The sequence below is a fragment of the Dicentrarchus labrax genome, unplaced genomic scaffold, assembly GCF_905237075.1.
Source record: "Dicentrarchus labrax unplaced genomic scaffold, dlabrax2021, whole genome shotgun sequence".
Taxonomy (NCBI): domain Eukaryota; kingdom Metazoa; phylum Chordata; class Actinopteri; family Moronidae; genus Dicentrarchus; species Dicentrarchus labrax.
This window is the reverse complement of record NW_026136722.1, coordinates 15,334,372-15,348,757: the sequence shown is the minus strand read 5'-3', so window position 1 is coordinate 15,348,757 and position 14,386 is coordinate 15,334,372.

Here is a 14,386-nt window from a genome sequence, read left to right as displayed (position 1 = left end):
GCTTGCTTTCGTGCCTGCATCCATGTGTACACGTGTCTACAGGCAAACCAATACAAGTGGAGGGAAATGTGAGAGTACAGTAATCACATGTTGTATTCAGGTAAGGTCTACCTAGGTCTACCTTTCTTCTCACAGGTTTTATTGTGTTACATTTCCTTGGACAGAGAGGATGGTGTTTTGTCTCTTCCAGTATTTCACCTCCAGTAACACGACCATCACACTCCCTACGCAGCCACAGTAAAATGATTTGGCGTATGCTGCTATGTTTTTGTTACATTATTTTCCGCAAAATGATTGAACTGCCAGTCTCTTTGTAATTACCTAAGGGGTGCAGGCAAAGGCACAGCCAGTAAAAGGCTGATGAGGGAGTATTGAATTTGCACTTCAATTAGAGTGCTTATAAAGTGTGGATTACACAAGGACTCCAGGGCCACAGCTCTCACTCAATTACCACAGTGCACTATGGGAGAAGGGACAGCGGGCAGGAGGGGTGGACAGTGAAGGCATCAGGGTAAAGGAGCAAGGTGGCGGAAGAAGAGTAGAGATGTCGAATATTGGTGCGGCCTGAGCCAAGTGTTTGTATGGATCCATGCACAGGCAAGGGCAGAGGAAGGGATTAAATAAGGAGAAACAACTGGAGGAAGATCAATCCATGCGTGACCCAGGTCTCCCTCTCTGAGTTCTGGCCTTTTATTCAGCAAGGACATCTAAAACCATGCAGCCATCTGAGTTATTATACTGAACACAGTACACAGAGTAGCCCTACTACATAGATCTGAATGCTTGTGTATGTGCATTCATTTCCATTTTCTGTGTAGTTTAAGCAAGTCCCCTTCAAGTTGAAGCGGGTATAGAGAGGAATCTGTTCAAAAGGACAAAAAATAAAAAATAACAAAAAACCCAACCTCAACAATGTGTCTAAGTCCCTGAGTTAATTCTCAAATGGATTATTGAGCCAATGAGTGAGAATCACCGGCCATTTAGAGTGGATTTGTCTGCGAGGCAGCGATAAACGACAGCTCGCTTTTCTACGGCTTAACTCCTCGATTCTAGGAAGGAGATGCTTGAAGGACATGTTTTTAGAGTAAACAGGCCAATGGCGGTGAAGAAAAAAAAGGGAAAATTTCAGTTTGATTGCTTGGCTGTGCTAAAGACAATGTGAGATTATATGAATGTGAATAATTAATTCATTATAAAGACTTATGGCTGTGATGTTCGCATGAGACATGGTGAGATTTCAAAGTGAAAATATATAAAGGGGGAATCACAGAAGAAAAGAAGGGTTTTGTTATCTTCTTTCTAACTCTGAAATCACTTTTACGCTGTAATAACTTACTTAAGGATGCTGCACAAACACAGAATGACAGTGTTATAAGAAACATACAGGGAGGTTACCCCATGTAAAAACAACATGTATGGCAATTCAATTTGACAGTGTTATAAGATGGTACCTGGCAGTTACGTGGATGTGAAGCTCGTGCTAATTGGATATGTGGATGAACAAATAAAGGACAACCGAATAGCTTACTGCAAAAAGGGATTTTATGTCTGCTCGTACCTTTAATCTCCTAGACTCCAGCTATTTTCTGTCTGTTTAGATCATCTCTCTCCCTTCTACCTATCTCTCCCTCACTCTCTCTCATTGCTACTGTCAACAAAGAATGTGCAGGCTTCCCACAGGCCCTAAAGGAATCTTTCACACTGCACTCACATAATCACTTCAGACCCGGCTGTTTAGGCCGACATCTCCACTGGGACTTACCAGCCGCTCGCTGCAGGCCAAATCAGACCGCTGAGTAAAGAAAATTTTTTTAAAAATCAACTGCAACAGTGAAACAAAGAAGTGCAAGTCAGACAAAGGAGCGTGACCAGTCTGAGAACATCAAGGACTCGTCTTTTGGTGGCTGAATGTCATACTCACCTCCTTCACTAATGGGATGATTTGGTGCCCTCCTGTATGAAAATGATAGACTTTAAGAGGCCTCCTTTGAGCACACAATATACACCCACATATTGTGTATGAACACAGTGTGTTGAGTTATGCGTGTGTGGCAGGTCAAGCATGAGTCTCTTACTGCCATGAGACCAGTTTAAATTCCATCATCCTTTCCAAAGACAAAATGGGATCTAGAGCTTCATCTACTTATATCAAAGACGCTGGATCTAATGACATGTTTAATGACTCCTTACATTGGCAAATGGGCTTTATTTGAAATCTCCAGCTCTGTCAGAAAGAAGCCTTTTCTCCTTCAATTAGAGGCATCCTTTGGAAGACAGATTCACTGTTCTAAAGCTGTTGACGCTTGGTCCCTTGCTAATGTCGGGCTCGAACAGGCTGGAAATACATTAAACTATCAAGGTGGGAAAATATTTTTAACAATGGCAAGCAGCGAGTGAAGCCTTGTGGGAGTTGACAGCTTATGAAAAAGAGAGTTAACAGCGTCTGCTGGATTTGACTCATGATCTCCCCACTATGTTTAATGGAAGGGGGGTATCTTCACTTCCCTTTTTTGTTTACTTAAACAGCTTTGAGTTCATTTGCATGTTTAGTTAGGACCAACACTGGTTACAGCAAGGGTTAATGATGCTTTTATGTCAATATAAATGCTGCACTGGAAAGCTGCACATTTGCAGATGTGTTGCTCTGAATTAGGCAAATTGCTATGTTGAGAGTAGCATATCCTAGCTCGGAGCATAGTTTGCCTCAGTGAACCAAATTATTAATATCTTAATTAACAACTACAATATGAAAAGTGTGAGACACATAACCAAATTGAAAGATGCTGGGTTTTTTTAGGCCGTCAGAGGGTAAGCTATGCAGCTCAATTTGACTGACTCAAACAGCTAATTCCCCTCCAGCACTGAAAAGGAAACATTTGCATAGTAAAGGGTTGTTTAGAAGCTGAAAGATTATGTGAAGACACAACTGCACATTAAGGGACTAGGTCTTGAGGATGTTTTAATATGAAATTGCTGAAACAAAGATCAAACACAAGTATGTGTTTCAGTTTAAAAACTTCTCCTAAAATATAAAAGGACTGCTCCGGCAGCAAAACTTAAGATATCCTGAGTTTTAAAGGGACATCCACACTTTGCACAAACTTCATCCAAAGCGCATGAGCAACAACCAATGACGTTTGTTTTGATTCCCGGCTGTTAGCAGGTGTTAGTTCCAACTCAACCATGTAAAACCACTTCAGGCAAATGTGGGAAAGGGTGGTAAATGTATTTCACAGTCAATATAATATAAATTTAACAAGGTACCAGGAATTGAAAATAAAGTGTGGAAACATCACTCAATAAATGAACTACTTTGTTATGCGCTAGCAGACAGAAAATAACTGTCAAATCAGAGCTGAGTATTCCAATCACATGCTCAACTAGACTTGGCCACAAGTTTCAGTCTTGGGAAAGGCAACAGAGAGTCTAGTGCTTTGAATATCTATATGCAAACCGCTGGTTAATCCTTAGTATGAAACATGCAGCCTGTCCTCACCAAAAAAAACAACAAGCAGACAGAAATGGAATATTATATTAATACATATGTTTTTATTAGTGTATAATCACCTGAATATAAGAATCAATGTGTTTTTGTTACCTTAGAACATTTTTATTAACAGACAAAGCAGGTCACCTTCCATGGAGTCAGCCGTGGTGAACCACTCAGTTTCTACAGAAGTCCAGAATGGACAAACCAAACACTGCCTGTAGATAAGGGCTTTCGTGTTTTGTGGCCCCCATAGTTTCTCCTACACACTTCGCAGCCCATTCTCATTCCCAGGTTGTCAAGGGACCAGACGCCAGGGGTGTTTGGTTAGTTGCAATCTGAAACTTCACTGATAGATGCCACTAAATCCTACACACTGTAACTTTAAGACCCAAATCTACATTTACTGTTAGAAGCGACCTCTAGTGGCCATAGTAATTAGGAATGGGGCAGTGTAAAGGGTATTCACCTATGAGTTAGACCAACACATGACTTTCACCCAGGGGACTTGGGTGTAAGTTATGTGTGACACTAAAACTCAATATTGTATTTACATTTTTAAGGGACTTGATAACATATGTTACGTTTGTCACTTATGTCACCTGACTTACATAATGTAATGTAACTATTTTAACCCAAAAATGATCTGTATGTATAACCAAGTAGTTTTTGTGCCGAAGCCTAACCCAACTGCGACAATGTTAACCATGTGTTTAACGTCATGTGACATAAACGCGCTTCCTGTCGCTGGTACTATTCACTGGTCAAAGACGTTTTGGGAGTCACTTGACAATCAACCTTTTCTGCCGTCTAGGAATGAGGACATGTTGGAATCGTGTCCCAAAACCGTGGATCCTACACTTCCCATAACGCAACATCACAGTTCTTCACAGAGACTTTCATTGGACCCTCCCTGTCAAGTAGATTTCCACCCTTTTCAACATCCAAAAACCCCAGTTTTCTCTGATGACATCTTTTTACATTGAAAAGCTCCTGTTATAACTGCATAAATAATAATTTAAATAATACTGGTTTAACATATTGAACATAGTATATTAACCTTATAATAACAACCAAATATATTCAAAGCAGGAAATGCAAAATCTCTAGGATAAATCATAACACACGTCTTAAATTGTTTTGGCTACAAATCACAATACAAAGAGAAATCAAAAAATGATTGACTACATTTAGTCCAAAGAGGCCCTCATCTGTGTCTTTCAAACTGCAGTCATTAACTTCAACTAAAGTCATTTATGAGACAAAAAGGACACTGGCTGTCTTTCAAGGCTGTGACACGCTTGGCTCCATCTCAAACATGTTGCACTATTACTCTGTTTCTAATTCAGAAGATAAACAAGGACATGAAACTAAATGCCAAAAAGTCACGGCGCGAGGAACAAAGCGAGCAGTTCTCTGACAGCAGGCTCTCCATTTGTCATTTCATTTAACCACTTCATCTCGGTTCTGGTGGTGTATCCGTAAAAGTCTTCACTTGCTAGATAACATTTTCTGCTCCCTGACCAGCAGCCAAAGCACACTGGAGTTGTACAAAACAGGCCTATCTGTTTTCTTGACACAGCTGGGGCATAATGACCTCAAGGCACAGGTCGAAACATTTTTCTGTCCTCTATCCCCCAAATGAGACTGCCTCTGCTCATTAGGGAACCAGCGTTTTAAAAACACAGAAAAACAACCAGTGCCGTGGCCATTAAAGCTGCCATCGACTTTTTAATTAAGTCTCATAAAGGGCCTATCAGTGTGAGGGAGGTAATGTACGACGGCGTAAAGCCAATCCCATCCCATTTCTGTGTTCTTTGAGGCTTTAACAGATCTGTTCTCATTTCACGCTATTAGAAAAGGTCTGGGACTGTAACACTTAACATCTCAGCAGTCTCGGGCATAATTTCTCATCATGTACCATAATGCAATTCCACCATTTCATGCGACTTTTTTTTGGACCATTTGTACTGTGCTGTTTATATAGCACCTGTAAAACACCAGTGTGTCGGATTTAGTGGCATTTAATTTCATAGTTGCAGATTGTAACTCCCTCGCTGCACCCTCCCTTTCCAAGTGAACTGCCCTTTCAAGAGCCAATGTTTGATTTGTCACTGTAGAAACATGGTGGGTCAACATGGCGGACACCATGGAAGACGACTGGCTCCATTTGTGGATAAAAATATCTCATTCTAAGGTAACAAAAACACCAATATTCTTATTTCCATGCGATTATACACTAATGAAAACATAGTTATGCATATGATATTCCATTTCTCCCAAGAGATCCTCCTAAATGTCACACACTGGATCTTTAAAGGCCATGTGATGTCAGTGTTGTAGTCACAGTTTTGTTTCTGTTGGTCCCAAACGGCATAAACATCAATTATTATAGGTCTAAGTCAACATTCAAAAAGATAAAAAGAAGAAAAGAATAAAGGCAGTGGGAAAAAAAGAAGTTTCAGTCTAGATTTAAATTAGACTGATGCAGCACTGAGCAAAACACTCTGCTTTTGTCACTTTCAATAAAAGATCTTTGATTACATTTTTACAGGTCCAATGTGCTGTCCCTATCACAAACCATGTTGTTCTTGTCTAGATTTAAATACATTTAAAGTTGGATCAGGCCTCACATCTTCAAACATTTGTTCTAGAGATGTGGTATATCCAAACCAAAAGCTGCTTCCCAATGTTTTTTTGTGGTTCCTCGCAACAGTAAGCAAACCAGCCCCAGACGAACCCTTGGAGATGTCTGGAGGGTTTCTTGCACAGAAGCAGTTCACAGATACATATTTTGGCCTTAAATCTTTAGGCGCTTTACAAACAAGAACCACTAATAGTATTTAGTCCTTTCAGGCCTTTGACATACAGGGAGCCTGCAGAATGCAGTGATCTGAGAACTGTAGTATTGTGCTTTGTTTTCTTAGTCTGAGTATCCACTCTAGCCACAGCTGTCTGGTTGCTTTTTGGAGAGACCTGTGAAGACACCGTTGATCTTGCCAACAAATAATATAACTGTGGATAAACTTTTCAAAGTCTTACTTGGACATAATTCCTTCAGTTCAGTTCGAGTCCAGTACAACTCCAAGCTTTTCTAACTTGTTTTTGAAGCATTCAGTCTATTTAGCTTTACAACGTGGTACAGCTGATAAGTCTTATACAGAATTAGTGTGTGTTTGTGCCAGAAAAACACGAGTGAGAGGCGGAAAAAAGAGATCAGGGCAAAAATGCATGACCTGGATTGACTACTTCAGACTGCCAAACCACCAAAAGGACTTTGAATCCTTCCCTGATTCCCTGATTGTAGAGGAATCATCCAGAGGGAAGATGGTATTGGAGAACCTTCACTTACCTCACACATGGGGCAGGTCACAGTGACCTCAAATCTCCACAGCTGAACAGCACTGGAGCTACCAGGGTGCCGTAACAAGACCGACCTCCTTATCTCCAGTTGGCATACCATACAGTATCTAATGCTACATCCAGAAGATGTTAGAAAGTCAGAAAGTCCAACTTTCTACATGGAAAAGTGTTGTTTAACAGTGCTACTGCAAGGAAATCCAAGTCAGAAACTGGGTTGGCTTCATTGTGAGATTTCCAAGATGCAATTATCTGATATCATGTCAACCTGACAACGTATATTGTAAACGCAACACATTCTAACTTTTAACATGATTATAATCACAACTACATCGTGTTTTATTAGCAGACAACTTGTGTAGGAAATGAATTTTGTTATAGGCACAGTTTTAATAATGCCAACACTTATAAGGCACATATGCTAACCATCCAGCTTATGTTGATGAATTCAGTCAACATTACATCTGTTCCAAAGAGAACAGTATGAAACAACATTGTGTGTAATCAGTGTTTTTCCCTGTTTGACTATTTTGGAAGTCACAAAATTAAAAAGTTCAAATCAACCTGAAATTTCCAACTTCCAGTTTTCATTGTCGGGTTTGTATCTGACATATATACTCGACTATGTTACAATGTAATTTCAGGCCTATAAATATGCCAAAATATAAAAACCTTTGCTTTTGGCTTTTGGTATGCTAATCCCATGGTGCACAATTATAGATTGTATAAAATATGTTTCTGAAGACCAAGTCCCACTGTGAAACTCTTGGCATCTTGGCAGTGCCTGACTCTGCCACCTCCCGCCTAATCCGAAAATGGACAAAGACGTGAACCATGGTTGGAGCAAAGCCGGGCCAAATGAAGGCCGGTTGCTGAACCACAAAGCTCCACAAAGCAACATTTGTCACCTGATGTTGATGTGAAAGAATTTATAGTACTGTCGACCCCACTGAGAATCAACACCTTCTGCAGATCTCAGCAGCTTTCAGTGTCTTTCAGCTCATTGCTCTGCTTTGCTGGTCCATCTGGTTGAGTCACTCTAGCTCTCACTGACCATCCATAGCTGCTCAATGCTATATGCTCCCTGCTTAGCAAGAAATGAAGGAGAGACGGATGACGAAAGCTGAATATATAGACATTTTCAGACCAAACAGGGCTAAAATCCAAATTAATACTAGACGTATAATTGACAAGAAAGATTTGACAAGAGATAGGACTCCAATGGGATACCCATGTTGTTCTGTGTCTGCTGGCTCTCTAAGTAACATTTGTCACACACTAGCTGTAAGAACCTTATATGTCCATGTGTATATATTAATGCTCAATGCAATGCAGATTATTTTTGTCTGCTTTCTGCAGTGTTAATGAGTGGAGACACTCTCTTCACACATAAAGAATTTGTGGCACAAATCTGGGTTGCATATCATTGACTGGTATGCAGGATATAATGTTTGATGGTATAAACTCTAAGTCTTGGTCATGACTTTTGACCTCTGCAACTCATTAAAAGTGTTGTTTTCTTTGTAGAGTACAGTATGTAAATATATTTACAGGGCTTTGATGAACACATGCTGATGAGCTCTTTTAACCTTAACAGCATAAAAAGTAAGTCAAGCTTGTGTTTTGCTCCCATATATTTAGAGAAGGAGTATGCAGCTTCTTTTCTTCCTGAACACATTGTACTGCTCCACTAATCAAAGACCTTGAGTCTGGTCCAGGACATTATCTTCAACCAATTGCATAAAGGCAGGAGAAAGAAGGTAATGGGGTTGGCAATATAAATCAGTGCACAAGAAACTCTATTATTGGTAAAGTAATGGGGACCGACGTTGTTTGTAAGCTTCAGCTGTTTGCTTAATTGCAGATTTACGAGCAACATTGGCTCTCATTTACATATGTAAATTCTAAGCAGGCCAAGAGAGCTGTTCTTGGCAATGCTTCTGTTTGCCTGCAGGAGGAAAAAAGAGGCTGTGTGGTGAGAGAAAGAGGGAGCGAGATAAACAAACAGATGGAAACTAAAATAGAAAACGGAGATGGAAGGGATCGTTTAAGAAGTGATGAGCAGAAACCGAGGCAGAGCTCTGAGGTGAAGTGACGGTCTGGTAGAGGTGGTGGCTGGATGAAGAGGAGGGGTATGTCAACACAAGAAGCTCAACACTTCACCTGAGCACACAGCAACTGTCCCCACTTCTTCCCCCTACATATGGGAGCAGTCAGGACAAGTAAATAAAAGGACATCTGCAGGTTAAACCAGAGAGCGCCCCTACAGGTTGTCTGACAGTTGCAAGAGTCCTTAGGGCAAATTCCCCGCTTAGTTCAAGGACTCTCAGGCTCACAGTGATGTACTCAGATGTGCACAGATGTTGCCGTGGCTGAGACTGTGATCTGCTAGCATTAGTGGCACTGTGTGTTACTAATTCATATAGACAGCTGGGGACAGTAGGAGCAGGTCCCCAGTGCTTTACCCGCTTATATGCGAGATGCCATCAGCTAATATAGCCAGGGTAAGTGTATGTATATGTGTGTGTGTGTGTGTGTGTGTGTGTGTGTGTGTGTATAAAGGCGAAAGTATAGGCCAGGTAATAGTACAACTGAAGAAGAAGGAATTTCTCACAGTTCATAAATGAGAGAGCAGAGAATTTTGCAGCCAGACACACTTTGATCCTCATAATTCCAGTGAGACATCAGTTAACGGTGAGCGCAAACCAACATGGGAACATGCAGAAAGAAAAGAGTTCAAAGTTCAAACTCACCCAACTGAGAGGAAAAAATAAGCTTTGTTTAAAGGAATATTTGGCAAGAATATACACAGAAATAAATACTCGTCTTTTTTCTTTCTCTGCATACTCTATCCCCAATTATGAGTAGCAATCTCTATGCCTGATTATATCAATCAGCGACAGAGATGATATAACATAAAAGTGATTGAACCTATTCCCAGTTCATGAATATACATTAACTCTTCCAATCATCCAGTGTCTGGTTAGGGGAAAAACTCTAGTGTGCAGGAATTTATGTATTATACATTTACTGCACATCTTGACTGAAACATAATTGATGAAGAAATTGGTGGTTGACCACCTACTGTATCTACAGTACTGAGCACAGCATCCGACCAATAAGTGAAAACCACCAAAAAACTAAAACATTCTTGCGTGTTTCCGTTCTAAATGTAAGGACGTATGTTTAAATAAACTCAGTTAAAGCTGGTAAACATGATCGCCCAAATATAGAAACCTTTGGATGTCTGTTTCAGAGCCCTTTCTGAAATAATCATGTGCTACTTGAAGCAGCATCAACATACGCTGCAGACTGAAGGAATGAAAGCCAGTTACTGATATACAATTAATGTGACTCGGTAGCAAAGCAGGCAGGTCAGTCTCTCTCACTCTTTCCCTCTTTCACTCACACGTGCATTTCACATACACATAAAAGGCAGGGGAAATATCAATAAAATTAATTGCCACATATTTTCACTCTGCTCTCTTGCTGTTGACAGACTCGTCCTCTCTCCTTCAGGCTGTCCTAATTCATATATTCTCATGAGGGACCATCAAAGTGCTACCTAGTGTATTGTACCTCTTTCTTTTGCTCTACCCATTAATTTTACCCCTTTGTGAGCACACGTGCATGCGCACGTTTTTACACATTTGGTGCAACTAATGCCCATAATAGTGGATGTTGAGTAACAGTCCAGAAATTAATCCTACTCCCAGATGGTGAGATTATAGTGTGTATTTGTGGATGTGTGGAAGTGTGCTTGCAAATTCTTTTTTAATTTCTCACCAAAACTTGTTTTTAAATAAAGCTTTTTTTGTTTGGACCTCTGTGTGGAGAAAATTACCCACAAGTTGATTACACAAGAGCATAATGTGTTTCAAACTGAAATGAAGGCATTTCCCTGCATGTATGTTAAAGGGGAACTCCACTAATTTTACAAATTAAAGTCAGTTTACAGGTCCATGGGAGCACTACATGTATGAAGGAGGTTGCATAAAGCCTTCCGTGGCTCCAGAGGGATCTATACAAAATATGATAAATGGCCTCAAGTTATTTGAACTTAATTCGAAGCAGCATCGATTGGGGCTAATCACTGCCAGTCTGAAAAATCAGGGGTTGTAAAGAGTCAGAAGGAAGTGAGACCTCTGTAGCCATCCCCCCTTTCTCTGCTTGAGCATAGCAGCTTGAGGTTACATTAGCTGCAACTGTTGGCAGTTGGGTTGCATTGTGGGTAGTGAATGTATGGATATCTCTGGTTCTGCATTTTTCTTTAAACTGAGTCTAACAATGTCATAGGACTGCACTATTAAAGTAATGTAATACTCTTTTCAGGTTAAAACCAGAGCATGTTTCCTCCTCTCTGCTTTCATCAGCTTCAGCACCGCGGACAGCTCCAGTCTGGAATTTGTCAAATGTATTTCATTGGGTCACAGTTTGAGCTTTTTGGGCTTCTACAGACAAATGATGGTCTTCCAACGCCTACAAAAACACATTCCCTCTCTGAATCAATAATCCAATATGTTTAGCCAGAGATAACAGATGATCAGAAGATAGGTACAACTTGGTGCCAAGAGGCGCTTCCATCAGGCCTGGCTCACACATTTCAAGTAAAGAGAGGGCCCGCCAAAAAGTGTCTCAAGGGACTGCCAATCACCTCCAGTAATGATAATACTGGAGACAAATGAAGGCAATAACTAGCAATGGGATTAGACCTCTTATAAAAGCGTGAAAGAGGGAGATTTGGGACATTTGTCTCCTCCACTCCAGTACAAATATGGCAGTGCAGTGCAGTGACAGCAAAAGTGAGACTGTTTTTAATGGGCCAGATTTAGCTGACATTACCTTGGTACACTTTTAGTGTATATGCCTATTAAAAGTGTATTTAGCAAACTTAAATCAGACAGAAAATGCCCAATTTGCTTTTGAGCTAGATGTTAAGACTTTTGCTCAACCTTTGTATCAATAAAATCTAGATTAGATCTCAGTTGATGCTGTCTGTACTGACAATAGGATGTCTGTCCAGGAAATTAATGAAAAATATCATAATATATTTGATTTACATGCACTATTTAAGGTGTCTACATAAATGTTTCACATAACATTTCACCTTTTCAACCAAACCTTTTACCTAAGCTGATGTCCATATGAACCACCTGTTAATATATTTCCATTGTTAGAAACATCAGCGGCTGTTCTGTCTCTGAATAGAACCTCATAACATTACATATCTGTCATATCTGAAATGCTTTCTGGTTTTTGAAGCAAACTTTCCCTTCTAATAGTCAGCCCATTTTCGCTTCATGTGATTTGTTCTTTCTCTGCTTGCTGTTACCTGCAGGAGAAATCAGATGCTTCAGAGCATCTATAATAGTACTATGTGCCCATAGAGGTGTGTTATCACACCTTGAAATACATATTTCCACCTCATTTGATTTGGGATGTGGGAGCCTGTCACATATCATTTATTACTGCAGTGAACATTATCCAAGGCTTTTGAAAAACCTTATGGTAAATTGTTAGGTTGAACAAAACAATCACAATGTTTTTGAGCCATTAATTTCATTCTGATACATTCAACTTAGTGCATTGTATTATTCATCACACATTGTGCTGTGCACATTTTAGTTTTTCTGTCTCATAAAATTAAAATGTTACTCATGTGGCTTATAGAAGTCTTATTTCATCAAACTGCTGATAAAGGCACTGTAATAATGAGGAATTTATAACTAGATTCTATATATGAGGTCTATATGTCAATACATGCCTCTGGGCAGGCTTTGAGTCATCATGGAAAGAAACCATTTTATTGCAGCTTAATGCATTTCATAAAAGAATGTATCAAGGCTTTGTCAACAAATAACATGGGTCATCAAACAGAACCCAACTGCACATCTGTTAAGGCTAATCATCGGGAATAGATGGACAGTGGCGTCCACAGAGAGTTGAGATTAAACCCAGCAGGCAGCAGAGACAAACAACACGTGGCACTGGAGCTAATATGCAGACAAAAACAAAACAGACGCAACATTATTTTTGCACTGATCACTCGTTCGTCTCTTTACGTGACAAATGATGTTTTCAGATGATGAATTTACATTTGCACAGAGAAGCTGTTTATAACACTGGCACAAGTGACACAGTACACTATGTCCTGATTTCAAATAAAAAAGTTAAGCATGTACTGTCAGTTCTTTTTTTTATTTCCAGAAGCTTTGTGGAGGCAAGTTTGCATTTCACATGATGTTATGAAGGCAATATATAGGACGTCATTTGCATGTTATTTTGGGTAAGCCATCCACCAACTGCTGTTCACTTTAAAACTCATTCAAAGATTACAGGAAATATGGAGCAAGCTTTTAAATTAGATTCCTCTTCTATTACAGGGAATACAACTCAAGGGATGATATTTACCAGCCGGAGTGAAGTGTTGAAGACCATAAACAATAGCAACAGTGTTATGTGGACTGTCAGTTCAGCAGTAATAAGAAAGATTTCAACCAAAATGATACATACAGTGTAGTGTAGATACTGTTTTCTTCAGTTATGTAGTTTTATGTAAGAGTGTGACTGGTGTAATCAAGAAAATACAATTCAGTTAATCTCCTGTTTCACTTTAAACCATCATGTAACACCGTTTGTCTGTCTATGGCAGAGCTCTAAAAGAGACAAAAATGTAGTTGCTGATTCTCCGCTGCACCTGAACCAAATTTTCATATTTGCACATTAGTTCATAAACCAGTGGCTACGTCTAATGTGAGACATCAAACAGCGCCACCAAATACTTGTACATTATGATGGTGGCTGAAATTATAGATCTGCAAGCAGCATTTTGCCCTTTTGGTTTTATTGTTTGTCTGCACTTTAAAAGAACGTTAAATCTGACATGAATTCGATTAAATGTTACAGTGTGGGTATAATTATGTTATGGGACAGACGAAAAGCTCTCCAGTAGGCTAATGTTGCCTGCGGTTGCTGCTCGCTCGACTTCAGATGGGAGCCAGTAGGCCTAATTGGCTACATACAGCCTAATCAGACTTGCTGGATCGTCTTGCTTAACATTTTACCCCCATCCTTGTATCAATTTTCAACTAAATTAGCGTGGTCCACCAGAAATGTAGCAGAGTTAGGCAGTGGGAGAGGAGGGGCTGCTATCACAGCACTTCACTTCACCATCCCAGTATCCGCAGGCTGCCACAGGAAAGGCTGCACAGTGTGTCATTCAGAGGCAAAAGAGTACATTTTAAGTCCAGTGTTGCCCGTTGAAAATGTGTCAGAAGTGCACTGTGTGCCTGCTTCATATCAGTGACACAGTCAGAGAGGTTATACCGCCCCCTATAGGTCAAACTCGTTATTATATACAGTACATTCCTGGACTGGGACATGAGTTTTGGGAGACCTTGTCGACATCTTATGCTTTGTGGATCCTTCTTCACATGCTGTGTGCATGGGAAAGAATTGCACATCCGTTGGCTGATAAAATGATACAGTTATCATAGAAATTTTAACTAAATATGGAAAACAGAGACAGATAAGAACCAA